Source organism: Marmota marmota, unplaced genomic scaffold, assembly GCF_001458135.2.
Source record: "Marmota marmota marmota unplaced genomic scaffold, marMar, whole genome shotgun sequence".
Classification (NCBI taxonomy): domain Eukaryota; kingdom Metazoa; phylum Chordata; class Mammalia; order Rodentia; family Sciuridae; genus Marmota; species Marmota marmota.
In genome coordinates this window covers 6,705,810-6,733,719 of record NW_026000169.1, presented here as the reverse complement: position 1 = coordinate 6,733,719, position 27,910 = coordinate 6,705,810, and the positions used below count along the sequence as shown (strand labels likewise).

At 37.1% G+C, this 27,910-nt stretch overlaps 1 long non-coding RNA gene across 1 annotated transcript; it reads right to left on the bottom strand.

Moving 5' to 3' along the window:
* Positions 1-209: 209 nt before the first annotated feature.
* Positions 210-27,838, bottom strand: LOC125611783. Its single transcript, XR_007342028.1, has 4 exons — positions 27,716-27,838; positions 19,654-19,661; positions 554-564; positions 210-221 (listed from the first exon to the last, which is right to left on the bottom strand). It is a non-coding gene; the product is annotated as an uncharacterized LOC125611783 (long non-coding RNA).
* Between the last annotated feature and the right edge of the window lie 72 nt (positions 27,839-27,910).

The window sequence follows — 27,910 nt, the reverse complement described above, 5'->3', positions numbered from 1 at the left end:
TAATCTTAGAAAAAGATCTTCAACAACCTAACTTTACTGCTTAAGGAACTAGCCAAGGAAAAATAAACCTAGAGTTAGCCAAAGGAATGAAAAAAATATAAGAAATAATGAAGTAGTATAAAAGCAAAAAAAAAAAAAAAATCAATGAAGCTAAGAGTTGGCTTTTGAAAGGCTAAACAAAGTTGAGAAATATTTAGCTTAATTAAGAGAAACAGCAACTACTCAAAATCATAAATGTAAGAGAAACATTGTATTTGATGTCATTGAAATTAAAAGGATCATGAGGGATTATCATGGACAACCATGTACTAACACACTGGACAACCAAGAAGCAATGGGGAAATTCCTAGAAATATACAACATACCAACACTAAGAAGAAACAGCCTGAACAAGCCCATAATGAAATAGAAAATTGAATTGAAACTGAGCCATAATGGTTGAAACTGTTCAAACTGTTTTTCAGGATACAAGTGCAGAACCCTAAGACCTAACTTAAAAATACCTTGAGAACCTTGTGGAACAAAAGTCTCTGATGAATGGAACCTGCAGAACAAGAACAGGGTCTCATGGTCCTAGATTAGAAGCCATGGAACTGTTAAAGGCAGTAGGACTCACTGGAATATCAGGGCTTGGAAACTCCCCAATTACAAATCCCACCTGTATCAGCTTACCAGGTATGGATTATTCTTTCCAGCCTTTGAGCTACAACCAGTCAGTGCTATATTTCCTCAGAAAATTTAGTTATGACCTGCATTTGATAGTGAAACTCAGATTTAGAAAAGGTGACCAGTTAAGATTATGCAACTAGTAGGTGGCAGACTTAGATCTGTGTGGCTTCAAATTCTGTACTTGATACAAAATTTCTTGTTGATAAACTTTCCAGTAATGACCTAGAATTCTAGTTCTCAACTTACTGATTCTTTATTAAAAAAAAGACAAAAACCTTGTTGGGCTAGGGATATAGCTCTGTTGGTAGAGTGCTTGCCTTTCATACACAGGCCCTGGGTTCAATCCCTAGCACCACAGGGTAAACAAAAATAAAACAAAAACCTTGTTAAAGAATGTAATCTAAAGAACATGGGTCATTTAAGTTTTCTTCCTATCCTAAGAAAAATGTCTTACTTTTACTGTAGATGTTTGCAAATTTATTAAAGTTCTTCTGACTCCTTAGTAATTATTGTGAAAAAAATCTGCAATTTTAGATTCCTAATACTCAGCAGCACTGGAAGTCATGTTTCCTTTCCAGTTAGACACCAAAATCTTGGTATCCTTGTATTTTCAAATGTTTTGACTCATCAAGTCTCTCAGCTTCACAACTGAATAGATTCAGAAGAACCACAAGTAACTGACATGCGAAACTGCCTCTTGGAACTTGATTGCTGTTCCATGTTTTATTTCGTAAGCTGATGTTATGGTTTGGATGTGAATTGTCCCCCAAAAGCTCATGTGTGAAACAATGCAAGAACATTCAGACATGAAATGATTGAGTTATGAGAGCCTTAAGCCAATTAGTGAATTCATCCCCAGTTAGGGATTAACTGAGTGGTAGGTGAAGGCAGGTAGGGTATGGCTGGAGGACATGGGGGCATGCCTTTGGGATATATATTTGATGAGCTGAGCTTAGTCTCTCTCTGCTTTCCTCCATCACACTCTTCTGCCATGATGGTCTGCCTCACCTCAAGCCCTGAGGAATGGAGCTAGCTGTCTATAGATTGAGACCTCTGAAACCGTGAGCCCCCCAAATAAACTTTTCCTCCTGTATAGTTGTTCTTGGCAGGTCTTTTAGTCACAGCAGTGAGAAAGCTGAAAAAAAACATAGCTGGAAATTTTTTTTGACCCACCTGGCTTTGTCACTTAATTTCAACATCTAGAACTGAGTTCAGAAATGAGCCAGTAAGTGGCTAGCCCAATAGATACTTTGTGGCATCTGTCCTTAACTACATGTGATTCAGCAGAAAATTCTGTCTAAATCTAAGATCCATTAAGATGAGAATGCATCACACATTCTAGATCTCCTCTGTTAATAACCATTAAGAAAAGGTAAGCTCTTAATTTCCCATACCAATCTGTTACAGAGAATTCTCATCGAGTTAAAGTGAAAAGGCAACTTACTTTTTGTTAATTTTGAAGTTTTTGATCTTCCATATGTTCAAAACCTTTTTTTAATCAAAATTTTAGTTTTTCTTCAATTTCTTAATTTGGTCATCCGGTCATCTTAAATAAGAAATCTTTCAGGGAAAATAATGATAATATATAAAATTGGGGACTCCATTAGAAGAGAAGTTTGCCTTTTTTTTTCCCCCAAAGACAATAGAGGTCTTGAACTAAGGGAAAGTTAGTTTCCTCTTTTTTTTTTTTTTTTCCTTTCAATGATACATATATGAGTGGCTTGTTGGAAAAACATGCTGTTTAGGGGTAGCGAAAGGAGATGGAGAGTAAGATTTTTCAGTTTGGTGAGTTAAATCACTCCCTTTGAGCAAGATAGCATGTTTTCCTTCACAGAGGAAGAGAAAATAATTTTTATTAGAAGAGACTTATCCAGAGCTAAGAATAAAAGAAATCCTGAACCAATCCCATCCCTGGATATTTATGGGAGAGGAATTATGGAAAACCTGAGGAGATTTGATTGGTGCTGATTTTTGGAAATTTTTAGAAATTTTAGAACCGTTTTTATCAGATTTCTTGTCTTGATTTTAGTAGACAGTAATTTTATTTTATAAGAAAATTAGTGTCCCACCCCCACAAATATTCATATTTTAAATAGAATACCCTCCAATTTGTATTTATTTCAGTCTTTCTCTAAATATTTCTACTCATTTGTGGGGTGGGATCAGGAAGACATGAGATGGGAGGGGAATTTGTATTTTACTTTGCTTGGTGTCTCATTTTTTTTTTTAAACATTTTTTAGTTGTTGATGGACCTTTATTTTATTTATTTGTATATGGTGCTGAGAATCTAACCCAGTGCCTCACACATGCTAGGCAAGCGCTCTACCACTGAGTTACAACCCCAACCCTTGGTGTCTCATTTTATTGTCTGCTTTTCTGTAACTTATGGTCTTCTGGCTGGGGTTTTCAGCCTCCACCAAAGGAAACAGTCTTGTTCATAATATAACTAGAATACAAAATGGATAAATGTGCTGAAATTCATCTTAATTTGGTTTATGATATCAGGATATTTGCTGGCAAGCCAGCCGATCTTATTTGTAAGTGTTTAATGAATGGACTTAGTAAAGGAACAGAGAGAAAATTACTCTTCCCTGGATCTTATCACATTTAGTCTGTGTCTTCGTGATTACCATTGATGCCTAGTTGTTTCAGCCCGTCTGAGCGCCGGGCTTATCAGTTCCAGATCATTAATTCAATTCCTGTATGGGCCAGTTGGTTCTGTTCAGTTCCATGGCCACAGGTTGACTCTGAACTGTCATCTCACAAAAGAGTGTCATTGATCATGACAGAGCGAGCCAGAGTTTGTGAATGAATAAGCAGAAATCCATCACCAGCACTGGGAAGGAACTTAAAACACAAGCCTACCATGATAGATTAGTTCTACCATGAATATACAAATGAAAACAATATCTTTTATTTATGTTGGGATTTCAGATCTATACAGCACCTTTAAATTAACCCATTTAAGCTTCACAGCAACTCATTGTGGTAAATATTTTATCTCACTGATGAGAAAATGAGACTCAGCAAGGTTAAAAATGCTGGAAAGGAAAGATGACTTTGGTTTCAGATAAAGCTGAGTTTGAATCTAGTTTTGATAACATATAGCAGTGTGAAGTAGAAAAAATAGTTTCTTAATGACAGATAATGAAAAATATTTAGTTTACATTATAAAAGTTTTAAGAATTGATGCATTTAGGGCAGTTAGCATTAAGCCTAGCATATAATATTTTTGTTAAATAGTCTGCTTGAATTCATACAGTGGTAGAATTAGGACTTGCACATGGGTCCTGTGAATCTAGGTAGACGGTGCTGGCCCCTGTGTGATAGCGGACATTATATGAAATGCAGGACAGAGGTATAAAGTCACCATACTGATTTTTATACAGTGATTTTCCACACTATCTGTGTTAGAAGCACTCGAGGAGACTGGCAGGGTGCTTCGGGTCTACCGAATGTGTTTATTTTTTTCATGGGCACAAAACAGTGCATTTATAGGCTACATTTTCTAGCCAAATGACCAAGTCTTCTCCAAGAGAATGGGGATAAATGTGTGAGGAACTTCTGCTCTCCTTAGCTGTTGTGCAGGAGCTCAGATCAGGAAACAAGGTTTGGGGCTTGGCAGGTGGAAGAAGATGCAAGATTCAGTTAGGATAGTAGACATCCTGTATTCAGTGATGGCCACAACCACCAGCCTCCAGCTTCAGCTTCATCCCCCAGCCAGTTCCATTTAGTCCTTATTTTGCTCCCATTTTTCCCCTGTTAGCCCATTTTACCCCACGTCTTTTCCATAGCCCTTTTTATATGTAGGTCAAACAAAGAAGGCGCACTGCAAACAAGTTACATGGGGAAGGGAGACACATGGTCACAAGTTAATGTTTATGACCTTGAGTATTTATGCTGAATCAGTGTTTTTGTCCTTTATTCACCTTAATATAGTCAGTTTCCAGCCCTGGCTACACACTAAAAACATTACATAGCCTGTTGGAAGTCTCAGCAAAGGGAGCATAACTATAGCCATTTTGGACCTGACCCAACATTGGTCATCAGGAAACTGCTGGGCTTAGACCTCTACATTTTCTGTTCTCAAGAACTGGAAAGTGAGAGTCACAATGACCCTACTTTGACCAATCAAGGTTAAGATGCTGGATATTATGGTTCTTGGTTGTGAGCTGGCTCTATGAATAAAGATGGAAGGAAACCAAGATAAGTAGTGATGAGGTAGAGTTCAGCTATTTTGTCAGCTATGAACTTTCTCGTAATTCAATGAGAAAGAAGTCCATTTCTATCTTACTTATGTGACTGTATTTAGAGAGAGAGGTGCTCTTTATTTCAGGGATTTGACTTTATCCTAAACCACTTAAGGGACATTTAAAAATGCAGATTTTCCAACCCTTCCAGGCTTTAAAAAAATCATAATTTTTGTGAATGAGGCTCAGGAATCTACATTAGTAAAATATATGATGTAAAAAAATTGAAAACCACTGATCTATGTAACAAAGATCACTGTCTGAAAGCCTTTACCTTTTATAGAAAAAGGAAGATTAGGATGAAAGAGGAAAAACTATGGAGAAGAATAGAACAAATGAAGAGAGGCTGAGACAAGGCCACTATTTCTTAGTGTTTTTGGTGGCTTTTTTATTTTCCAATCCAGTCTTTTTTTTAAGGTTGACTTAGCATTCCTCCTCTTAAGATACTTGCATATCTTTAAAATTATGGATAGAGAAGATATTTATTACTTATATATTCTCCACCTTTCTGGAAGGTGGGTACCCCATTGCATGGATGAGGCACTCAAGGATAGGTGTTAGAGGCCTTAATTACTTTGCATGAGAAAAGGGTTTTAGGTCCAGGACCTAGAGCTTAACCCATGAGGTTGAAAGCAGGACATGGAGAGGAGAATGAAACTGCTATATTAAGAGAGACTGTTTTGGTACACAATGCAAGATTAGCTATACCATTGGGAATATAAATACTCTTTGTTATCCCCCTGCCGCCAAAACCTTAAATTGTATATATATATTTGTGCGTGGATATATGTAAAAGAGCTGGATCTGTTTGCATGCCTGGGTTGTTCCAAAGTACTGTCTAGCTTCCAGGTGGGTGTGAGGTGAGACAAACCATTTTCCATAGGAGGATCTAACCAATACTAATTGCAATGAGCAGGTTTCAGTAACTGGTAACCAAGAAAGCACCAATTAGGATTGTTTGTACTGAATAGCTACAAACAGCCTTTCAGTATAATATGCATACTAACTTCTCACTTCTGACACCCATCTCTTTGTACTTTTCCATAATGACCCTCAAATATTTATTTTCTGAACACCTGATGCTTATACGTAAGGTATCAAAGTTTAGGAAGAAAAAAAATGATGGCAATTCTCTCAACTGAATACAGTACTCATCTTTATCTTTCTGCTACTCAAACTGTGATGAACAGCTTTATTTCACTTTACAACAGCTGCATTTTATTGATGTAGCTTGTTATGTTTGTAAAAAGCCCATAGGTTACAAGATGGCTTGAGTGTGAAGTGTTCTGATTAATGATCATCTTCAAAATACAAGTGATAAAACACTAGAGGATTCAGGGGATGGAGGGACAACCTTGTAGCATCACTGGAGACTTCTTTGTTTTCTGGTTACTGCAAACATTTCTTTTCAAAGATGGGTTAACACTTGTATCTGTCAAGAGATTAGAATTTGGATCAGGCACCTTTTCTCTTGCCAAAGAGCTGTGCCAAGAGCTGTTATATGCTTTAGTCAGATAAAGGTCAGAGTATGTGCATGGTATTTGAAAACTGGAGGAGACTTTATAGTGTAATATGTTATTGTTTCTATATTTTTCATTTAGGTTATAAACAAATAAATCCAGATTTGCTTTTGTAAGCACAAAACCATACATTCAGAATTCCAGGAATATGCAGGAAGTATTAATAACGGAGACAATGCTGAGAGAGGTGATTAGTTTGTGGACTGCTTTGCTGTTGTTATTTTGTTGAGTTTTGTTTTTATAACTTTTCAGAGGAGGAGAGTAATTTTTCTACTGCTATAGCTATTTCCCAGGATGCCCATTTGGGGCATATTTTAGATGAAATAGAGTCTCTGTTGACAGCAACTCTCTCTCATTTCACTTCATTATTAAGAATCCTTTTCTTTAAACCATTTCATAAAATTTACATCTGGAATAGGAAAATAGAGGATTCTAAATATGTCTTTGAAAATTAATTTTATAGTATGTCTTCTTGCCATCCTGGGAATTGAAACTTAGCTGCAGATTCTTTTTTAAGTGGGCTTTCTGGATGCAGGGCAGGATTCAGTCCATGAACAGGAGGAAGATTGTATTGAAAACAAGGGAATGTTAGTGATGGCAATCAGCAAGCATTAAACAGCTCATGTTTTTAAAAATGAGCTCTGAATCAGAAGTCATAATCACTCAGTCACCTGCTGGGTTCATTTGCCCTTCAGAAATAAGGACATTTCAAACTGTAGAACATTTTAATAGAATAGCACCAGACAGGCTTGTTACTTAGAATTTTATTTGACAGGCTGGAGCTTGTTTCCAATATTCCTCTTCTGAATTACATGAAAAACTGTATTCTACGCTACATTTGGAGGGCTAGATTGAGGATGAATATAAAAATAAAATAACAATTTTGTTTTTCTGGTGCCTTACACAGATTATCTTCCTGTGACTCTGACTACCAGATCCCATGATAAAGCAATTAAAGATTCAGTTAATTTAAAAAGGTTATTCCAGTGATAGGCTGGGAATGTAAAATTCCATAAATAGTTGAGCTGTTTGAGCACACAGTTTGGTAAAATAAACCTGGTAGGGAATTGTAATGAAAATGGTAAGACAAGGCAACCAATTAATTTTTTTCTTTGCAAAGTCTTGGCACAAATTGGCTTTCTAGTCTTATCTTCTAAGAGAATAACAGCATTAACTTGATAATTAATAATTTTTTATCTTTGTTGAAAAATTTGGACACATTTACTGTTTCTGATAAGAGGGGAAGAGATCACCAGACTGCTGACTTTCAGTCTTTGTTCGCGAATAGCTAAAGTTCTGACAGTTCACACGTATATAGTTTGACCTACAGTTCACAAAAGAAAAGCCTCCTGAACTTCATGGGAAATGATGGGGACCACTCTTTGACAATCTATTCTAAGAGACTGGGAATAACCTACATCAGAATGGGTCTAAATAGTCCTTTTTAGGGTGCCAAAATACCACCAGCCTTGTTTTTCGCCTGCACATTCCCAAAGTATCTCTTTTATCCTTTTGAAGAGTATCATAGATCATTTGTACTTTATTTCATATTTCTTACTATATTAGTGTTAATTCAGAAAATTTAGAAAAGATAAAATCCTATAATTCTACCTCCAGACATACACGATATTAGCATAACAATCTATTTCATTTTTCCCCTCCCTCCCCCTCTCCTTCTCATCCTCTTTTTCTTTTTCCTTCTTTCATCTTAGATTAAATCAAAGTGTAACTGAGGAGGACAGTCCTCTATATAATGCAAGGGAGAACCCATCAATTGGATTCAGAATCTCTAGCTGGCCATTTTGGTCTGGAGGTTCCTCATCTGTGATACATGTTTACATATTAAAGACATTAACCTAGTATTTAGGATGCAGCTTATGAAATACTTAGCTACTTCTGTACAGAGAGTTTTTATAGAGTCTGATATATAACTTACAACCTAAGCATAGAGACTGTATGGAAGCGGCTGCTTTTATGACAGAATATATTATTTTAGCTTTAGCATAGATTCAGCTGATGAAGAGCTTCTGGGTTGGCATAAAACAAATGTCTATTTTTTATTTTTTTCATCTTCACCCTAGTGAAAAGTCATACAAGGGAAAATGGGCAATTTATAAATAATGTAGTTCTAAAATACAGGTTCTTGAGTCAGAAAGACTTAGTCATGATCAGTCTTTTCAAGTTATCGAAGCTTCTGTGTCCTCATCAATAAAATATAAATAATGACAAGTTTCTAGCCTACAGGGTCCTTGTAGGCAACACCCCACTACCACACACAGCTTCCATGCTCTTTTCTTATCAAAACTTTCTCCAAAATAAGCAGCTGCACTCATTTTAGTAGAAGTTAGAGTATGTTAGATTGAGTTGCTGGAAAAAGTCTCAGACAGATTTCTGAGCAGGAGGTTTACCAGGACTGCCTTCTCATTCAGGGTGACATCTGAAAGGACGTGGGGAGGCAGGAATGGGCAGAGGGAAGCTGAACCAGCAGCCCCAGGCTCTCCCACAGGGCACTCTGGAGCTGGGCTAGCCTTTCAGAGTTGTCTCAAATGAGGCTGGGAGCAGCGGTGACTGTGATTCCCTGCTTTGAGGAGGCAGTGGATGTGGGCTGCAAGGGAGGGTGTGAAAGTGGATGAGGTAGCTTCCCTTGACTGAGGGTAGTTCCTCTTGGCAACTGAGGAAAGCATCTCCATGGAGAAGGGATTATCCCACCAGAGCCTCAGAACATCCTCTGTTCTTCACGCCGTAAACTTCTCAGATCCACTTTCTTCTTAAAGTAAGTTCATTCTGTTTAGAAATGGATTCTCCATCATTCTGTTGGTTTTTTTTTTCTTTCCTTAAGTGATTTCTTGGGAAAATTTAGAAGCTAAAGTTAAAGCAAAAGAAATCACAACCTGGAACTTCATCAATACCAGCGGCGACAGAAACAGTTGGTCTCCTGGTAGGGAGGGTGAGGCACAGACACCCGAGTCTCTCTCGATTTGTCGTTGAGCCAGAGGGGAGGAGCCAGGCCGCCGCCTGCGCCTGGAGCAGGCCCAGCGGCTCGCCAGCGTGGTGGTCGCGTGACCCCAATTGGAGAGGGGGCGGAGCGGAGCTGCCACCCGCGCCCGCAAGGTGGGCAGACCCGAGACCCAGTGGTACATGGGCGTGGTAGGAGGGGCAGGGCAGAGCCGCTGCCCGACCCTGTAAGGGAGACTTTTCAACTATACAAGAGCAATATAAATATATAGGGGAAAAAAAACATTTCAAAAACACAACAGTTTCACCAAGCATAAAAAACACAAGCAGTATGAAAAGACAAGGAAAGAAAGGACCACAAGCAATGCAGGTCAACGCAACTTTAGAAGAGGTAACAGCTGCAGCAGATGGAATGTCAGATAAAGAATTCAGGATATACATGCTTCAGATGATCTGGAGTATCAAGGAAGACATTAAACAGCAAAATCAGACAATGAAAGATCACTTCGACAATGAATTACGCAAACAAATCCAGGAAGCAAAGGATCAACTATACAGGGAGATAGAGGTTATAAAAAACAAACAAACAGAAATCCTAGAAATGCAGGAAGCAATAAACCAACTTAAAAACTCAATGGAGAATACTACCAGCAGAGTAGAACACTTAGAAGATAGAACATCAGACAATGAAGACAAAGTATTTCAACTGGAAAAGAACATAGACAGCTCAGCAAGACTGTTAAGAAACCATGAGCAGAACATCCAAGAAATATGGGATAACATTAAGAGACCAAACTTAAGAGTCATTGGGATACAGGAAGGTACAGAGCTCCAAACCAAAGGAATGAGCAATCTATTCAATGAAATAATACGAGAAAACTTCCCAGACTTGAAGAATGAGACAGAATCCCAAATCCTAGAAGCCTACAGGACGCCGAATGTGCAAAATCATAAGAGATCCACACCTAGACACATTATAATGAAGATGCCCAACATACAGAATAAGGAGAGAATTTTAAAAGCTACAAGAGAAAGGAAGCAGATTACATTTAGGGGTAAGCCAATCAGGATAACAGCTGATCTTTCAACACAGACTCTGAAAGCTAGAAGATCCTGGAATAACATATTTCAAACACTGAAAGAAAATGGGTTCCAACCAAGAATTGTGTATCCAGCGAAATTAAGCTTCAGGATGGAAGATGAAATTAAAACCTTCCACGATAAACAAAAGTTAAAAGAATTTGCAGCTAGAAAACCATCTCTTCAAAACATCCTCGGCAAAACATTACAGGAAGAGGAAATGGAAAATAACAATGAAAACCAACAGTGGGAGGTAGGACAGTAAAGGGGGGGGAAATAATCAAAGAGGAAAACAAACCATGTTTAGTAACAGAAATAAACAAATATGGCTGGAAGAACAACCCATATCTCAATAATAACCCTAAATGTTAATGGCTTAAACTCACCAATTAAGAGACACAGGCTAGTAGAATGGATCACAAAACAAGACCCAACAATATGCTGCCTACAGGAGACGCATTTGATAGGAAAAGACATACATAGGCTGAAGGTGAAAGGTTGGGAAAAATCATATCACTCATATGGACTTCGGAAACAAGCAGGAGTGTCCATACTCATATCAAATAAAATAGATTTCAAGCCAAAGTTAATCAAAAGGGATAAAGAGGGACACTACATACTGCTTAAGGGAACCATACACCAACAAGACATAACAATCATAAATATTTATGCCCCAAACAATGGTGCAGCTATGTTCGTCAAACAAACTCTTCTCAAGTTCAAGAGTCTAATAGACCACCATACCATAATCATGGGAGACTTCAACACACCTCTCTCGCCACTGGACAGATCTTCCAAACAAAAGTTGAATAAGGAAACTATAGAACTCAATAACACTATTAATAACCTAGACCTAATTGACATATATAGAGTATACCACCCAACATCAAGCAGTTACACTTTTTTCTCAGCAGCACATGGATCCTTCTCAAAAATAGATCATATATTATGTCACAGGGCAACTCTTAGACAATATAAAGGAGTAGAGATAATACCATGCATCTTATCTGATCATAATGGAATGAAACTGAAAATCAACGATAAAAGAAGGAAGGAAAAAGCATACATCACTTGGAGAATGAACAATAGGTTACTGAATGATCAATGGGTTATAGAAGACATCAAGGAGGAAATTAAAAAATTCTTAGAGATAAATGAAAACACAGACACAACATATCGGAATCTATGGGACACATTGAAAGCAGTTCTAAGAGGAAAATTCATTGCTTGGAGTTCATTCCTTAAAAAAAGAAAAAACCAACAAATAAATGATCTCATACTTCATCTCAAAATCCTAGAAAAAGAAGAGCAAAACAACAGCAAAAGAAGTAGAAGGCAAGAAATAATTAAAATCAGAGCTGAAATTAATGAAATCGAAACAAAAGAAACAATTGAAAAAATTGACAAAACTAAAAGTTGGTTCTTTGAAAAAATAAACAAAATCGACAGACCCTTAGCCATGCTAGCGAAGAGAAGAAGAGAGAGAACTCAAATTACTAGCATACGGGATGAAAAAGGCAATATCACAACAGACACTTCAGAAATACAGAAGATAATCAAAAACTATTTTGAATCCTTATACTCCAATAAATTAGAAGATAGTGAAGGCATAGATAAATTTCTTAAGTCATATGATCTGCCCAGATTGAGTCAGGAGGATATAGACAACCTAAACAGACCAATATCAATTGAGGAAATAGAAGAAACCATCAAAAGACTACCAACTAAGAAAAGCCCAGGACCGGATGGGTATACAGCAGAATTTTACAAAACCTTTAAAGAAGAACTAATACCAATACTTTTCAAGCTACTTCAGGAAATAGAAAAGGAGGGAGAACTTCCAAATTCATTCTATGAGGCCAACATCACCCTGATACCTAAACCAGACAAAGACACTTCAAAGAAAGAAAACTACAGACCAATATCTCTAATGAACCTAGATGCAAAAATCCTCAATAAAATTCTGGCGAATCGGATACAAAAACATATCAAAAAAATTGTGCACCATGATCAAGTAGGATTCATCCCTGGGATGCAAGGCTGGTTCAATATACGGAAATCAATAAATGTTATTCACCACATCAATAGACTTAAAAATAAGAACCATATGATCATCTCGATAGATGCGGAAAAAGCATTCGACAAAGTACAGCATCCCTTTATGTTCAAAACTCTAGAAAAACTAGGGATAACAGGAACATACCTCAATATTGTAAAAGCAATCTATGCTAAGCCTCAGGCTAGCATCATTCTGAATGGAGAAAAACTGAAGGCATTCCCTCTAAAATCTGGAACAAGACAGGGATGCCCTCTCTCTCCACTTCTGTTCAACATAGTTCTCGAAACACTGGCCAGAGCAATTAGACAGACGAAAGAAATTAAAGGCATCAAAATAGGAAAAGAAGAACTTAAATTATCACTATTTGCAGATGATATGATTCTATACCTAGCAGACCCAAAAGGCTCTACAAAGAAACTATTAGAGCTAATAAATGAATTCAGCAAAGTGGCAGGATATAAAATCAACACGCATAAATCAAAGGCATTCCTGTATATCAGCGACAAATCCTCTGAAATGGAAATGAGGACAACCACTCCATTCACAATATCTTCAAAAAAAATAAAATACTTGGGAATCAACCTAACAAAAGAGGTGAAAGACTTATACAATGAAAACTACAGAACCCTAAAGAGAGAAATAGAAGAAGATCTTAGAAGATGGAAAAATATACCCTGTTCATGGATAGGCAGAACTAACATCATCAAAATGGCGATATTACCAAAAGTTCTCTATAGGTTTAATGCAATGCCAATCAAAATCCCAACGGCATTTCTTGTAGAAATAGAGAAAGCAATCATGAAATTCATATGGAAAAATAAAAGACCCAGAATAGCAAAAACAATGCTAAGCAGGAAGTGTGAATCAGGCGGTATAGCGATACCAGACTTCAAACTATACTACAGAGCAATAGTAACAAAAACAGCATGGTACTGGTACCAAAACAGGCGGGTGGACCAATGGTACAGAATAGAGGACACAGAAACCAATCCACAAAACTACAACTATCTTATATTTGATAAAGGGGCTAAAAGCATGCAATGGAGGAAGGATAGCATCTTCAACAAATGGTGCTGGGAAAACTGGAAATCCATATGCAACAAAATGAAACTGAATCCCTTTCTCTCGCCATGCACAAAAGTTAATTCAAAATGGATCAAGGAGCTTGATATCAAATCAGAGACACGCCGTCTGATAGAAGAAAAAGTTGGCTACGATCTACATACTGTGGGGTCGGGCTCCAAATTCCTCAATAGGACACCCATAGCACAAAAGTTAATAACTAGAATCAACAAATGGGACTTACTCAAACTAAAAAGTTTTTTCTCAGCAAAAGAAACAATAAGAGAGGTAAATAGGGAGCCTACATCCTGGGAACAAATCTTTACTCCTCACACTTCAGATAGAGCCCTAATATCCAGAGTATACAAAGAACTCAAAAAATTAGACAATAAGAGAACAAACAACCCAATCAACAAATGGGCCAAGGACCTGAACAGACACTTCTCAGAGGAGGACATACAATCAATCAACAAGTACATGAAAAAATGCTCACCATCTCTAGCAGTCAGAGAAATGCAAATCAAAACCACCCTAAGATACCATCTCACTCCAGTAAGATTGGCAGCCATTATGAAGTCAAACAACAACAAGTGCTGGCGAGGATGTGGGGAAAAGGGTACACTTGTACATTGCTGGTGGGACTGCAAATTGGTGCAGCCAATTTGGAAAGCAGTATGGAGATTTCTTGGAAAGCTGGGAATGGAGCCACCATTTGACCCAGCTATTCCCCTTCTCGGTCTATTCCCTAAAGACCTAAAAAGAGCATGCTACAGGGACACTGCTACATCGATGTTCATAGCAGCACAATTCACAATAGCAAGACTGTGGAACCAACCTAGATGCCCTTCAATAGACGAATGGATAAAAAAAATGTGGCATTTATACACAATGGAGTATTACTCTGCATTAAAAAATGACAAAATCATAGAATTTACAGGGAAATGGATGGCATTAGAGCAGATTATGCTAAGTGAAGCTAGCCAATCCCTAAAAAACAAATGCCAAATGTCTTCTTTGATATAAGGAGAGTAACTAAGAACAGAGTAGGGACGAAGAGCATGAGAAGAAGATTAACATTAAACAGGGATGAGAGGTGGGAGGGAAAGGGAGAGAGAAGGGAAATTGCATGGAAATGGAAGGAGACCCTCAGGGTTATACAAAAGTACATACAAGAGGAAGTGAGGGGAAAGGGAAAAATAATACAAGGGGGAGAAATGAATGACAGTAGAGGGGGTAGAGAGAGAAGAGGGGAGGGGAGGGGAGGGGAGGGGGGATAGTAGAGGATAGGAAAGGCAGCAGAACACAACAGACACTAGTATGGCAATATGTAAATCAATGGATGTGTAACTGATGTAATTCTGCAATCTGTATATGGGGTAAAAATGGGAGTTCATAACCCACTTGAATCAAAGTGTGAAATATGATATATCAAGAAATTTGTAATGTTTTGAACAACCAACAATAAAAAATTAAAAAAAAAAAAGAAATCACAACCCGTTTGGCTGCTGCTGGTCTCAGGGTTACTTCTCAGCCTAAGTTTTATTAACTCTAAGACACAACTCTGCTGGTCAGCTGGGCTCCTTGGGGATGGCCTATACCCTTATCCCTGAGTCCTTGGTCATGAAGGTTTTTTTTTTTTCACAGTTGCAGCTTTTGTCCACTTACCATCAAATTTAGCAGGGAGCAATAAGAGACAGTCCAGTGTCAACTGCGGGAGAGTAACTACTTCCTCCTAGTTTTCACTTACCTGTGCAGTGTGGTAGATCCTTTCCTTGGCTCTTATTGCTTGGCACATGGATCCTAAAGAGATTGAATAATATCCATAGATTACAGTTTTTTTTCCCCTTGGCAGAAATTTTCAACCTCTTGAAATCAGATCTGCCACATTGGCAGGGTCTGCATCTGTAGGATGAGAAACACAATTTCTTCAGGTGGGTCAAAGGGAGAGAGGTAGAGCCGTTCCTACTCCTACACTTTAGTTCCGAAAGTCCTTATTTTTCATTTAATGGGGACTCATGACATGTATTAGTCACTGCTTTAGGACTGTGGTATATCCTCAAGGATGGTGCCCTATTTTTACAGGCATTTTCAGGTTAGTGCCTTAGCTGTGCTTTCAAAAGACTGTTCTTTTGCTCTTCCAGCCTGCTTGCTTCTGGTGGTGTGGTTGTAATGAGAACAGTGGAGCCATAGTCAGCAGTCTGCTGTTCTCTAAAATGTGTCTCTTAATCCAATGTAAAGATAAGGGGGATTCCCATGTTAGAGGACCAGCTACTCTTTAGCACTTCCAAGAATGTTATTGGGCAAGACCTGGTGGGCAGGAGAGAAAACCCATATTTGAAATAGGTATTGAACCTAATCAAGAAGGGCTGCTGCCTCTTTGAAAGGTAAAAGGGTCCAATGGAATCACATTGCCACCAAATAGTTGATTTGGCTCTTCTCTAGAACTGGTGATGTATTAGGCTGTCCCAGGAAAGGGGAAAGCTCTCTTCATTCAAAGGTAGTTTTTGAAGGGTACCTTTGTTCCTGGCAGCTGGAGAAAGTAGTATCTCAGTCTTAAAGGGTATTCTGAACAGCATCATTAAATACAGAAAATAAATCCAGTTATCTTAATGATATGAAAAAGGAAAGGGGAATTTATTTTTTGTTATTGCAAGCCCCTTTTTCCCGGGTTGTGCTCTTGCATTCCTTTTTTTTTTTTAAAGGGTATTTTAATTATACAGGGACAAGGGGTATTTACTGGAAAACTTTTGAGATATCTCATGGAATTCAAACATGTGTTGAACATCTTAAAAAATGCAGGAAGCAGGCTGGCTCTAGGGACTTCAGATGAATAAGTACTTCTGGTAATTTGATTCATCTTCAGTAACTACTAATCTTGGCTTGAATTTCTCATTCTCAATTTTGACTTCCTAGGATACAAAAATCTTTTGGCTCAGCTTAGGCAGGTGTCTTTCTTCAGGCAGTCAATATGGCTAGTTAGGTAGAATCATGTTTCAGAGATATGGCCTCAGAGAATCCAATCTACATAGGGAAGTTGTACCCAGATGAAGAGAATTCACTGTGTATCTGATAGCTTAAAAGATATGTTTTCACTTTTTTCTTTCTTTCTTCATAAAGACAATAATTTTTCAGGTTTTTGCAGTCATTTTTTTTCAAAAAATATATTGCAAATTCTGATAGCTTTGGTGTTATATAAACTAAGTTACTATATACCCTATCAAAAATGGAGGTGCTTATAGCCCAGTCCTGCATGAATCATAGTTTAAGAAATATTTTCTATAGCTAGAGATTTATCTCTAACTGGATTAATTAGAAGCATTTCAAATCCTTTCTATTGTTAATGTTGAAAAATATATACAGTGAGGGAAAGGTAAATTACATTATATAGCAAAACTCACCAAAGCTCTTTTAAGAAAGATTTGCTATTACTATTTTTGAAAATGTCACAGGAAGTGTAGTCCAATGTCTCTAACTTTCTCTTTCAGCATCCCTCTATGGTGGATGGATTATGTTGACAAGCCGTTACATAGTACTGCTGGTAATCTGATTCATCTTCAGTAACTACTAATCTAGGTTTCCTCTCTGCAACCACACCTGTCATAGTTTGTTATATTAATAGTCCCCAATCATTATATCTCCCTGTATCCATACCCTGGGGTCATCTCCCTTCACACTGATTCTGGGCTTCTTTCAGTGATTTTCTTTGGCTAGTGGGATATTGGCAATCATGACATAAAGCAATTGTGCATGGAGGCTTTCTTCTCTTGACCCTTTTTAAAACCAGCTAACATGCGGAATCCTGATTTAGGCTATGTTATACATAGCCCAGCTGACAGCCAGTCCCAACTGTCAGACAAATGTGTAAGGACATCTTAGATTACCTAGACTCAGCTAGACTGTAGATTGAACTCAGGAAAGATCTGCAGAAGACTCCACCTGAGCAATAAGAAATTAAAGGGTAGTGGTTTTATATTACAAGATTGGGAATGTTTTTTAATGGTGAAATAGATGTTGAATACTCTTTGCCTTTGATTTTGTATTTTTTTTTTTAAGGATGAGTACAGTCCATTTCATCATCTCTTGAATATGGCCATGGGACTTGCTTTAAGGGAGAAAAAATGGTCAGGAATGGGAAATTCAGGTAGAAATCTGACTTGTTTGAACAATGGGAGGTTAGCAAATATGATGCTAATAGAGACTTGTGTAAAAATGTACTTGTGTGTTTTTGCTTTCTTTCATGCTTCTCTGACTTTATTGTGAGAAAAGCTAACTTGTAGGAGAAGAGATTCAGTTCTGAGTTTCTCCAGTTCCGGGCTGTCAAGATCAGCCATGGAGATCAGCTTACTTGCAGCATATTGCCAGATAGGTGAGTGAGACTAGCCAAGACCAGACCTGCCAAGCCAATCTCAGTCCAAACCGGTAACTTGCAGACTTATAATCTAAATAAATGCCTATTGTTTAAAGCCATTAGTTTTGGGGTAAATGGTTATGCAGTATTATTGTGACAATAGATAAATAAAGGATCTGTTGCTTAATGTTATGCATTCATAGCAGCTGCTAAAAGAGTCTCATCTATCCAAATCTTTCCACGTAATTCTCTCACTGCTGTAACATTCTCAGTGCATATTTTATTCTCTTTTCTCAAGCCCACTTTTGTGACGGCAGCTTTAAACTCTGTTCCCAAAGGACCTCTACCATCACTTCAGATCTGGTGAACTTTATAAGTCTGAGATCTTATGCTATTTTTTCTTTCTATTATGGTGAAGCTCTGGATTTTTGTTAAATTTCATTTATTTTCTTATTTATTTATTTACTTGTGGTGCTGGGGAGATTTAGAGTCTCCTGCATGCTTAGAATGTGCTCTACTACTAAGCTACATCTCCAGTCCCAAACTCAGGATTTTTGAATAATTGGTATATAAAAATCATGTTTGTTGGACCGACCCAATCAATTCTAATGCTCCCTGCTAGCTGGCTCACTGTAGCATGATCTCTAACAGAAACAAAATGCAACATTTCTTCCCATTTTGATGTTGAGTCATAAATTTCACATGCAAATTCTCGCTATTTGATAGTCTGCTATACAAGCTTTTATGGACAGGGAAATAGTCTATCAGAGAGAAAGAGAGTCTGGTATTTTTTTAAATTTGCAAATAAACTTGAATTCTGGGGCCTGTACACTCTTACTTAGTCCTCCAGTATTATCAACTGCAAATATCTGCCACCCTTTCAGCACTGGTGTGTGCCAATCATGGCTGAAATGACTTCCCCTGAGATGATGCCATCTGGAAATTTCTCTACTTATGGTATCAATCTGGTCTGCATCAGTGTTGAGGCTACTTGGACCAAGTAAAGTACCTAAGCAGTCTTCAAGTCTCCAGGGGATTAAGTTAGCAAAATGGAAATATGAATTTGAACTAGTTCAGTCATGCCTGATTTTTGTACTGCTAAATATAATTCTAATTTCTTAAAATTAATAGCTATGCATTGAGGCTGGATTAAAAACTCATATTTAGAGTGTAACTTTGGGAGTGAGCTTTTTATACTTTCTCATTTAACAAATTCATATGATTCTGGTTCCTACCTGGTTCATTTATTGCCGCAGTCTGGCTGGGCACAAAATAACCGGGAGGTCACGAGCCACTTGTAGGTTTAAACAGGAACTCCTTTATTGCCAGAACCCAACGGGAACTCTCCAGAACTCCACGGAAACTCTGCGAGAACCAATGGGAACTCAACGGGAACTCCGCGAGAACTCAATAGGAACTCAAAAGTAGCGGGCACCCGAGGCAGCAGGAGCCGCCCCACTGCTGGACAGCAGAGGTCTACATACACAACTGAATACACAGCTTGCCCCAATCCAGCATCATCCAGTTACAGCTCTCAGTCACCATCCCAATAATTATACACAATTTAACTTAATCACCATCATCCCAATGGCTCGCTGGCGTCACCTCCCAACCACTCCTTCTGGCAAAATGCCAGGCGCCATCCTGACTTGGCTGTGGCTCTCAACAATTTATTTTTCAACCATGTCTTCCCTAAACTGAAGTCCAACTCAACTTTCTCTCAGTGACTTTTGGGTTTACCGGTGTTATTTTAAGAACTTACTACAAAATTATCCACTGCAGATAAATGATTATTAATATGAAAAGCAAATTACTAATTGCAGGGATATCTCTTTCCTTCAAATTCAGAATATAATATGCGATATATATTATTTAATATATATGCCATATATATATTATTTAATATACCTTTCCTGATAAATATCATTACCTTTGGGTAAAACAATATCACTGTTTATAAGGAATCCTTAATTCTGTAAGATATAAATGATATAAAAGGCTGTCATAATCATTACTCAATTATGGAGCAATATTCTATTACAATTGCCTTAATAGAACTTAAGATAGGTTGGATCATTAACAGTATTGAAAGAAATTATACATTTAATGTATAAAATAAATTCTACAGTATCCTATAGAATTTTTAAAGACCTTTTTTTTCCTGATTCTTGACAACAATTAAACTATAATGGATGATGTTTAACCAGAAAGAACAGGATAATTTTATACCTAGTATATCTTTTATTATTTAAGGTAACCCAAACTATGATATGTCTAGGAAAGGATGTTTTGCTTTGTTTAAAGGATGGGATGAACCCTATTTGCAATGCAGTGGCATTTTCTTACCAACCCTGCCTTGTCCATGCTGTCTTTTCTGTTGGGATTGACCTTTATTTCTCAGTGGTTACTTAAGCACTTTCCTTACAAGAGGTCTGGGGGGTTGAGTAAATAAATGCTTAAATACACCAAGGGAGTAGCTTTTAAAGAAGACTTTTGTAATTCAAATAATCACCCCCTGATGTTTTATAAGAGTTTTTGAAGGAAGCTTGCTGTTATACTGTTACACTTTCTTACCATGGCATAAGGGTCCTTTCCCCAAAAGAAAATGTGGACACGTGTCCTAAAGTACAATACATGGTTTGAAATAAAGAACACTTTGAGGGAAAAATAATAAAGTCCAAGGACCCAGCCATACAAAGTTCAATAATATTGAAGGGATTCTAGTGAGAATTGATGTTTAGAAGATTCTGTAGCATGTCAATTTAACAAGAGGAAGCATAAGTTGACAGGGACAGCAAAAAAGAATCAAATTGACATAAATAAGGAAAAAAAAGAAAGAAAGGACAAGTGCTTTCCTAAACAGGATGAGTTAAATATTAAAAAATAAAATAAAAGCAAGAGGGTAGGATTTGGTAAAGTATTCTTGAGCCCACCCCCCACGTTTAAAAAAATAACTTCTCTCCCAAGGGGACTGTGTCTTATTGAGTCATATTAAATGTCAAGTGTTGCAACAAACGGTGATGGCCTTTCACTGCTCTCAACACCGATTTATGCTGAGCATACAGAGGGCTTCTCTGATTAGAAGTCATTGACAGAGAAGCTCAGCATGGTTTCTTTTGAACAGTCGTAAATAGTTAAGACCTGCAGTATTCATAAAATAAAATTTCTAAGTTTCTAAGCAGAGAAAATATCATTTTCTATAAGTAAAAAATATATATTTGAACATGTGTTTAAATATACCATACATGTAAATCTTGAGTGATCAGTTAAAACTCTTTTATTTAATATTCGATTTGACATTTAAGACCACTGGATCAGATTCTTGGAAGATCAAATGTCCTCTCTCATTCCTTGGGGGGTTACATTGCTTACCTGTTCTTTGTGAAGAACCACAGCGGTATTATAACATCTTTAAAATGGAAGGGCCTTAGATTCTGTTTGCTTTGCCTAAGTGAGTGGCAGAGTCAATGGTGGATCCAGTCTCCATTTGACATTTTGGGACATGGTGAATGTAGGGATTTCTGAGGAAGTCATGAAGCTCTGTTATCTAGTGAGGGTGGGGGCAGGAAGAAAGGGCGACTTTGTAGAGAAAGATAATGTTGAAAAAAGGATTCCTAGTTAGGCAAGTATCATCAAAGCATATTTAGTACTAGCTGATTTCTCCATTTGTATAGACAGAGAACCAGGCCCAAGGAAGTTATATATCTACCAAATCCCATCTCTCATATTCTTTCTGCAGGTACTTTTTATGTCCAAGAAATTTTATTTATTTATTTTTATTTTTTATTAGTGCATTATAATTATACATCATAGTAGAATTTGTTGTTACATATTCATACATGCATATAATAATATAATTTGGTCAGTTGTGTTCCTTAGTATCTCCCTTTCTTCCTCTTTTCCTTCCCCCTAGTTTCCTTCCTATATTCTACTGATTTAATTTCATGAGAATTTTTCCTTCCACCACCACCTCCCTACTTCTTCTCTAGCTTCCACGTTTGCAGAAAACATGATTATTAACTTTCTGAGTTTGGCTTATTTCACTTAACATAATGTTCTCAAGTTCTGTCCATCTTTTCTGCAAGTGACATGTTTTCATTCTTCTTTTTGGCTGAAGAAAACTACATTATGTATATAAAATGCATTTTCTTTATGCATTCATTCATTGGTGGACACGTAGGCTGGTTCTATAGTTTTGCTGTTATGAATTGTGCTGCTATAAACATGGGTATTCATTTATCACTGTAGTATGATGACTTTAATTTTTCAGGATAAATACCAAAGAGTGGTATAGCTGTGCCATATAGTGGTTCCATTCCAAGTCTTCTGAGGAACCTCCATAATGATTTCCATAGTGGTTGTATTAATTTATAATTCCAACCATGTAAACATGTTCCCAAGGAAATTAATTTCAATACAAATGTCTTCCAATGAAGACTTAGGCTGTCATTTATTAATTTTTAATAGACACACACAAGATTTGGGGATTTTTTGACTCTGCTTTTTACCAGCTGTGTAAATTTAAGCTACTAAGTTTTTCTGGACTTAAGTTTTTCATTTGTAAAATGATTAGGATATTAAACCAATCTCTTTAAATATTTAGATTCTGGTTCTCTATTATGTTTTTCACTACTGAACATGTTACATTTAAGAAGTAACATGTTCTTCCTGTCAGTGTGTGATGAAATCTTTGCATAGCTCCCAGTACTGGTTAAAATATCAAATACCAGATAGATCCATAATATTTGACTTTCCTGGACAAGAATATTTAACATATATGGATGTTCAGTGTTCATGGGAAATTATGAAAGACTCTTCCTGACTGTTCTTTTCTCTCCTATGTCACAAAGCCTTTCTTCCCATGTGGACATCCAGAAAATGGAAGCGGGTAAAGTTAAGCTGAATCCACTGTAGAAATATGTGTGGGAATTGGGCAGAAGTGGTTCTCACCTCTGGTGGTAAGAACTTCCTTTCTCGTTTTCTGCCTATTTAAAAAAAATTTAAAAGTATAATATTTAAAAAATTTAAAAATCTGTATTTTAAAAATTAGTGATAGAGTTGTATTTCTGATTCTGAGGCTGTGGTCTTTTTTCTTCCTGTAACAGAGAAGGAAAAGTCATTATTTTTGTCCTTGAAGACCACACACCTAGATCATGATACTTTTACTATATAGAGAGGTAAGATGTTGCGCTTTACCTCTGTTCAGTGGTGCAGTTATCCTGGACAAAAAAAAATGACATTAATGACATTTTGGAACATGGTGAATGTGGGGATCTCTGAGGAAGTCATGAAGTTCTGTTATCTAGTGAGGATGGAGGCAGGGAGAAGGGGTGACTTTGTAGAGAAAGATAATGTTGAAAAATGATTTCTGGTTAGGCAAGTACCAACAAAGCATATTTAATACTAGTTGATTTCTCCATTTGTATAGATAAAGAACCAGGATCAAGGAAGTTAAATATCTACCAAAAGTCACATAATTGGTAACTAGCAGCAGATCAAGAATTTAAAATCATGCCATATAAATTTATAAATGTATTTTCCTATCCTTTATTGAAATTCCTTGGTGCCAGATATATTTTGAATATCAGAATTTAGAAAGCAACAGAATGCAAATATCATGTATTATATAAATTGTCCCAGCAAGATCTGGGGCTCCCTGTTATCATACGGGTTCATATTTTGGCCACAAAACATGAATATTCACTAAATTAGAATAAATAAAGTTTATAAATAGCTACATCCCAGTTCAGGTCAGATTTTTCCAGTCAAATAATTCAGGTCAGTTCAGTTATGTTGCCAAAAAGCATCTAGTCTTTAGAGCATTCAGGGTTTGGGATTTTCAAAATTGTGTGCTTCATTATTTTTGTTTAATTATTTCTTCATGTAGTGATGGGAATTAAACCCAGGACCTCATGCAGGCCAGACAAGTAAGTGCTCTTCCACTGAGCTATCTCCCCAGTCCCTTTGTGCTTTTTTATTAGCCTGCCTAACTATTTGGGAAGTTTTGATTGGGACTTGGAAATAAAAGCTGTTTTTTGACTGAGGAAACTGTCTCTCCCTGAGACCTCTATATAGTCCACCTGTGGTATCTATCCCAGCTAGCTCTGACCATTGGGACTACCGTTCTCACCATATGGGTTGTAAGACCCTGCATAGCCAAAGCTGAGGACAGTCAGAGTCAAGCAGTGTTCCACCCCAAGAGAGCCTCTGGTAGCAATGCTCCTACTGTCCCTTTAAACTCCTTTGTGCCAAAAGTTTGCAGAGGGAACTTTACAATGACATCACACTTTCCATTGTATTTGGGAGGTCATTGAAAAAATATAGGATTTATTTTGTATAAATTCACATTGCAGCCAGATTCAATGAAGCATATCTAATTTGAAAAGTGATGGATATCTACAGTTAATGAGCTAAAGCTGTGTTATGCTAAGGTTATTTGAAAACAGAAGGAGACTAGAAGTGGAAGTGACAGTGTTCTCTTGCCACCCCCTCACACAGGCCAGGCTATTGAGACTAGGAAGTGATACTTGAAATGTTTTAAAAACTAATGTCTAGTCACTTTTCTTAATGTAGTATCTGAAATATAACTGTATGATGACCTTTTTTTTTGTTCTATAGCTTCTGTTGGTTATACATCTCAACACAGTAGAAACACTTTATAACCTGCAATTGAATATAAATTTAATGTTATGAAGACATTACAAATTCATGCCATGGCAGTAGTCTGAAATACAGAGGTGCATTACATTGTACCCAAAATAAATGTGACCTTGGTGCTTCACATGCATTAATCACTTTCTCCTGGGAACAATAGCAGAGCACTAACCGGATATGAATAATGGATGCAAAATTTTTTGATTAATTTTTAGCTCTTTAATCATTGTATGAACATAAAATGAGGTTAAATTAGGATTCTAACTGTGTTTCAGGTGTCCAAATTGCCAGGTATTTGTAATTTAATTGGTCTGAAGGTTTTTCTCAAGCACTAACTAAGTACTACAAGAAAAGCAAGGCTGAAGGGACTGTAGGTGTGTTGTTCTATGCTTATCTCTGTAGTCCAATTCACATTAATCAATTTGGGTGAGAAGAGCTGATAAGCTAGACTCTAACAAAGCACAGGGGATAAAGTAGTAAATCTGTACAAAGATAGGTAAGAGTAAATTCACATAAATAAGAATCATTGAAGACATCTGATGATGGAGCTAATCTGATCAAAGTTTTAGAATAAAGTCTGTTCCATAAGTTGACTGAAAAGTATATATGCTAAGAGTTCATACTGTCTTAGGGCTGGATAAGGAACAGTGTCTTAGGTTGTAAGATTTAGCACATAATTTGAACTTAATTTTGATGTGTTTAAAATTATTAGATTAATTTTGCTAATATATATAGTCTCAAGTATAGGGCTCAAAATACCTTAATATTCTGTGATTATATGATGTATAGAGGCTTCATCATCTGCCTCAACATATCTGTAGAATGAGGTAAAAGGAGATGAATTCAAACACATGAATGAAAATAAAAGAGCTAAGTCAATTTCTGTGATGGAAAACTAATATATCCATATTAATGTTCAGCATTTGGTTTAGTCATGATTGGGGCATTGCTTTTCCTAGTAAAGAAAGTTTGATCATATGGAAATGATCAAAGGATGTTTACATGTAAATTATGTTTTCCTTTTTGCTACCAAGATAGCTATTTTCAAATTCTCCTAAAAGGCTCTTTTTGGCTGCATCTTCTTTCTTTATGAGGATGATTTCTGTTAAAATCAGCATGAGACAAATCTTCAATCATACACAAGTAAGTGACTAAGGTTTGTATTTTGCATTAAATTAGAGCCTCGAGCTAGCTAAGAATTGTTTATAATTAGGCCATATTTCAATTTTCTCAGATATACTATTTCTCAAGGAAAGCAGGGTACTATTCTCTTAGGATGGTTTTAATACCATGCCTGTAACTACTGTTCATGTGAGTCTAAATAGAGAAGATTTTTTTTTATTAATCATTGTAGAATGAAAATATCATGTGTTCAGTGTTATCTGCAATTTGGGGCTACATGTCATGATTATTAGGACATTTATTAAATGTCACATGGTCAATTAAATACTGATAATTCCTAAGCCAATTATTTAAAAAAAACACAAAATACAATAAAAGTGTAATAGATGATAAGATGATTTAGTTTTTGGTGAAAATACTGTACTTGCTTGAAAAGGAATAGTTGGGGTGATTGACTATGTATTTTATTCATGTTATTGGTGGATGAGACAAAATTAGTCTTTTCTCTGAGATGATACACCAAGCAGATTGGGAAAATTAATTCAGTTGCAGAGGCTGCCAATCAAGAGCAACGAGTAAATGGTTGTTTTGAATAAAGTGTTAAATGGAGACTACTTCATATATTTTCAAAATGTGCATTGATTGTTAGGTCTTCACAGAAGAAAGGGCCTTTTCCTTTGTGACTTAATCTACACAATAACCAGTTTCAGAATGGCAACCATGTATTCATGAGTAGGTGGTCACTTTCCAGGTGAAAGACCTTATAAATTCAGTTTGTTTAAATGATACCGTACAGGATGCTGTCACATTTTATGAAATCCTAAGTTGTATAATCAAGCTGGGCATTTTGCAATGGGATACATTATTTTACATTATTTTCAATATCTTATGTAAGCCTTGTTTACAATGTCCACTTGGGATATAGGTGATACTTACTTATCTAGACCTTGACTCCCATGATATGGCCATGACAATAAAATGGGAAAAAAAAGGAGATATTATCAAGGTACAAGACTACTTTCATTCTCTGTATAGTTTTTTTTTCTTGTATACCATTATAATAAAAAAGTAACTTTTTTAGTAACTTGCTTCTAACATTTAATTATATCTAAGATTTATTTATGTATTAATTTCCACAATGAGTAGATTATTGGAACAGAGCACATCTAGTCACCAAGCTGGAGTTTTCTTTTCCAGGGGGTATAGTACTGACCCTTGGATTTTTTTTCTCTGCTTTCATCACTGACAAATCCTGTTGAGGGCTGTGATCAAGTCAAGATGGTGCCTGGAAGTTTGCCAGGAGGAGTGGTTTGTGAGGCAACGCCACACACAGAGCCATTAAGATGGTGGGGACTCCTTATTGGCTGATTGCTGTATCTGGATGATGCTAATTGAGTCAAGCTGTGTGTAATCAGTTAGGTATATATACCTCTTCTGTTCAGCAATAAAGCAGTTCCCGTTTCAACCTTCAAGTTGCTTGTCACCTCCTGGTTACTTTGCCCAGCCAGACTGAGGCAAATGGTGGCCCGTACAGGGGAACTCCGGGACACTCGGGGGTAAGTGACAAGGAAAGCTGCCCGTCCCTAGAAATAGATAGGACAGGAAGAAAACTGCTCGCCCCTGAGGAAGCAGATAGGGCGAGAGGACGAATGGCCATTTCAAGAAAATGGAGAAGATTGATACAGTATGTTTGTGTCTTGTTTTGTCTTGGTGTGTTGTATTGTCTTTGTGACGAAAATATGGAAGGGATGTTAAGTAAATTGCTAAAGGAAGGAGACACCCCAGTAAAACCAAGAACAGTTAGGGTGAAGGACCTCAAGACCCCAGGCCCAACATTAGGAAAACTAACCCCTGTGCCCTGAAGCTGCAAGATGTTCCCTTACACAACCCCCATGTCAAAACCCCACCAGCTGCACGTAGCACTTCAAGTCTCGCATAATGTTACCACAAGATGTTCCATAGAGATAACCCCGGAAGGGCCAAACTTAAGCAAACATGGTAAAAACAGGAACTAAAAGGACAGGGTGCAATTTTATGGTTTTTCCGAGAACATAAAGTGGAAAAAAACAAGTTTGCCCCCCGGGTGACCAAGAGGCTGGATTCAGAGGAACCAATAGAATAGCTGTTGCTGGGCTAAGCTAGAAACTAACCCCCTGCTCCCTATAAAAGATCTGTACCCCAAAGCCCGGT